Source organism: Triticum aestivum, chromosome 2B (assembly GCF_018294505.1).
Source record: "Triticum aestivum cultivar Chinese Spring chromosome 2B, IWGSC CS RefSeq v2.1, whole genome shotgun sequence".
NCBI lineage: Eukaryota > Viridiplantae > Streptophyta > Magnoliopsida > Poales > Poaceae > Triticum > Triticum aestivum.
In genome coordinates this window covers 552,473,550-552,478,207 of record NC_057798.1, presented here as the reverse complement: position 1 = coordinate 552,478,207, position 4,658 = coordinate 552,473,550, and positions in this window count along the sequence as shown.

Sequence of the window (4,658 nt, the reverse complement as noted above, 5' to 3'; positions counted from 1 at the left end):
TGTAGTCTGTATCTTCTTTAGTTAGTGAGTCCAGTAATTCAACTTTTCCTTCCTCAACTTTAATGTCTAACAAGACCCAGTGCCAACTGCATACGCACACGTTTGCATGTCTTAATTAAGCGGGCATGTGCATAAAATTAATCAACTACCGTAAACCGTATACACTTAATTATTAACATCTAGCTAGCTAGTAAGCAAAAACAGAATTTGTAGTACAAGACAGTGTGACTCACGGGAAGTTGTAAGGAAGTAGTATATCTTCATTGGTATTGAGGCGCTTCAAGAACTCTAGCATGCTTTCTTCTACATCATCTCAACAATATTCAATCTGCCATATGTCCTGATTAATGGTATTTGGGTCAATGAACCCAACGCCATAGCGTCCAGCTTGTTTCATTTCATACATCTTCATCCTACATATAATACCACAGAAAAAGAATATAGTGAGGATAATTACATGTAATGATTGATCAAAATTATCACTACATAACTAGCTTGAGACTTAAATTACAGAAAGAAATCACTTACAGACAATAGCAACTGACGATAGACTTGTCGAATGCGTCTTGATTAAATAACTGAAATAGTTCTAGATACTCAAAGGCCAGAGCTTTCTCATGGTAATAATGCTCATGCTTGACATTCACCATGAGGGACTCTCGATTGGAAATCTTGGTAATGTTCATGTACCATTGATGCAATTGATACATTCTCGTTGGGAGGTCCTTGACCTTGTCTGGATGGACCAAAGGTTTGCCCCAGACATATTGCCATGCTATTTCCGATTCTTTAAGCGCAGACATGGGCTCGATTTCGAGGAGTTGTCCAACAGAGATATTGAGCATTTGAGCCTGCATTATATGATCCTCTGTTATTACCACATCGCCATGCTGGGGAACGCTAACGGTTTGCCCACAATAATATTTGGCGCGCGTACTACTCCTCTCATGTGTTGTTGGCACAACAAGCGGGGGGATCGCTTGCGCCGCCTGTTCTCCCAACTGGGGAACGGTTTTCCCGCATTTTTTGCCAGCTGCTTGTTGGCTCGAGCTTGAGCTCGCTTCCTTCTGTAGTCGTGCTCGATGTGCCTTCCTGATTTGGCGCTCATAGTCCGAGTCAACAGGCTTGGGAGCTGGTTCTCTAGCCATACGAATGAAGTGGTCAATTACTTTCTCAGGCACTTTCTCCTTTGGCGGCGGTGCCGGTTTCGGTCCAAAATGGGCGTCCACTTGGGCTTGCACTATGGCTGTGTTTTGCTCCTTAGTCATGTCGTAAGGCCTCTGAGGAAGAGGAGCGAGGCTTGGACCATATTTATATCGCTTGCCTTCGCCTGTACTTCCTGAACTACCTCGACTCGTACCGCTACGCACCAAAGCTGCGGGATGTCTCTTCTGCGATTGCTGAGACGGCAGAGAAGACTGACGTGGAGTTGGACCAGGAGAAGTGGCCTAACAATGTGCCGGACTTGAAGCAGGAGGTGTGTCCTGACACGGTGCCGGACTTGCAACCGGAGAAGTCACATGATGCTGTGCCGGGCTTGAAACCGGAGGAGTCATCTCACGCGTTCAGGGACTTGGAGGAGGTGGCGGACTTCAAGGAGGAGTCGTCTCACGCGTTCGTGGACTTGGAGGAGCGGGAGTCTGCTGACTCGGTGGCGGACTTCAAGGAGTCGGCAGACGACGCGGTGTCGGTGGACTTCGAAAGATTATGCAATCCTTTCTCCATAGGATGATACGATGTATGGAATATCCGAGTGTGCGCTCGTCTTCACCTCCAGGAATGTCAAGCGTTAGCCCCGAATATGGGTCCACCACTTCATCAACCATGACACGAGCATAGCCCTCTGGAATCGGGATGCAATGGTAGGTTGCTTCGGGGGTAACTGGAAAAGCAACACCGTCCGCCACCTTCATGGATATGTTCTTCATTTTGGAGTGTAGCTCGCAGTTAGTGTTCTCTATGATGTCATCCACAGGGTATTTATCCAGCAGTGTGTCGCCCAGGGCAGAACCAACGCTGCTTCTTGGCATGGATGGGACGGTGCTATCCAATGCTGGACGATCATCCGTTTGCTGCTGCCGCTGCTGAGACCCCCTTTCCTGGCTAAGTGAGTCGATCTCCTGCTGCTGCTGCTACTGGAATTTGAGTGCCAGGTCCGCGTGCCTTGCTTCTAGGCCTTGAAGGCGTTCTGCGTCCTGCTTCCTATGCTCCTCCTCCAGCTTCCTCTTCTTCTCCTCCTCCATCTTCTTTCTTGCACGGGACCTGTAGTCGTCATTCCAGTCCAAAAAGCCCTCATACCAGGGAATAACACCCATGCCTCGTGTTTTTCCCGGGTGTTGAGGATTTCCCAGGGCACGCGTAAGCTCGTCGTTCTCTCTGTTGGGCGTGAACACCCCCGCTCGAGCTTCTTCTATTGCGTCAATTATCTTTTGTTCGGCTCCTTTTAGACTTGCCTTCTTCGAAACTAGGCCTGTCTTCGGGTCCAACGCCCCCCCCATGTGCATAGAACCAAGTTCTGCACCTGGGGGGCCAGTGCTGGGTAACCGGAGTGACCCCTGCATCCTCCATCTCTTGCTCAGACTTATCCCACTTAGGCAATGCCACCGCGTAGCCACCTGGAGCCAGCCTATGGAACTGCGTCTTTCTTGCGGCATTTGCCTTGTTTTTCATCGACCGTTCCTTAGATATTTCTGAATCCTTGAAGGTCACGAAATCGTCTCAATGTTCTCTTTGCTTCTCCAGTGTTCCCTTGAAATCTGGAGTCTTCCTTTCATTAGCGAGGTAGTTGGCCCATACAGTTTTCTTGTGGGTGTTGAATGCAATTGCCATCTTCTTAAGAGCGGCGGCCTTGACTTTCTCCACATTTGCTTTAGTGAAATGATCTGGTAGGGTGAAATGTTCCATCAGAGATTTCACCAGGCCTTCTTTGGCTCTGCCATCGACCCAAGTAACACCTGGACGTTTAGTCTTTGGCTCTTTCCATTCTTGAATGGAGATCGGGAGTTTGTCCTTCACAAGAACTCCGCACTGACGAGTCCACTTGTTCGCAATGTTCTTAGGCGTGAGGGGTTCGCCACTAGGTTTGATGGATTCGATGTGGTACTTTACACCATCCTTCAACAATGTGCCCGGGCCTCGCTTTGTCTTGCTGTCTGTAGAAGCAGATTTGCTCGATCCGGAGGGCTGAAAGAAGAAAGATCGATTCGTTAATATATCTTCAATAAAAAACATGTGATGATCACCATGATGCATGCTTATATAAATATACCTCACCGGTAGTGTTTGTTATTTGAAGGTCAGCATTGTCTGTGTCATCACAAACATTGCCTGTGTCATAATCATAATCATAGTTCATAACTTCATCAGCCCGGTCGTCGAGATCGAATATCTTTTCATCACCCTCTCCGGTATTGTTAAGATATTGGGAGCCGTCATCTGCTTCATTCAGATCATCTAGCCTGTGAGGGCTGCGTATGATGTCGAACAATTCCTCTTCTCTCTCTCTGCCGGTATTGTCCGCCATAGCTTTTACTTTACTAATAATACAAAAGAAATATAAAACAATTTAGTATTCAAATTACAATGCATGGATGTAATTAATCAATAAGGAAAATCTGAATCTCGAATACATCCTCTCGAATATATAATCTCGAATACATCATCATCTTAATATATATAATCTCGAATACATCGCCTCGAATACTATATATTGAATACATCACTGGCTAGGTACCTAATAAAGATCGAGTACTATAGAAGAATCTAGGGTGCCACTCGCGGTTCCTGGGGCGCGGGCGGTGCACACCCAAAGAGAAGGAACCATCACAGGATCATATCTCCGGTCATCTGCCCAAAGAACCCGCCAAGTAGTGGAGAACCTGACATCGTCCATAGCAGCCATGTAGCGATGGGCGTGCTCATCTTCCTCCCTGACACGGCGACGCACCACCTCCGGCGGGGCCGGCTGCCTCTGCACCAAATGTGGCCCACGCGAACGCCACCAAAGAAGAGCAGGGTCGATGACGGGACCCGAGGTCGGGTTCCTCACCAAGCGGCGCGCCCCTCCAGGTAGCACCTCCCAGTGCCAGCCCAGCGGAGCCCAGTCCCGGACAAGGGTCCCCTGAAGCATGACGTCGTCGCGAACGGGTCGACGGCAAGGATGCGGGCCAGGTATATCGTCGAGAACAAATACTATATGCCCGCAAAAAGTGACATTTTTTAAATGATTGGATTGTGATAACTAAAATTCTATATATGTGCAAATTCTAACAATTTGACATTAATCTAATTCATCTTACTAAAACTAATTCTAAAATTTCATGATTATATAACTAACATTTCCATAACAATTCTAATATTTATATAACTAAAAAACAGAAAAATTGCTAACATTTCTATAAATATTTCTATAACTAAAAAACAGAAAACATTTATAACATTTCTATAAAACTAACATTTCTAATATTTATATAACTAAAAAACAGAATAATTTCTAATATTTCTATAACTAAAAAACAGAAAAAATTATAACAAACAAACTAATGTGTGTAGTGTGTGTGTGTGTAGTACTGTGTGTGTGGACATTGGTGGCCGTGGCGAGCTCAGTGGCGAGGCGACGACGGGGCGGCGACGAAGGGGCGACGGGACGGGGCGGCGGC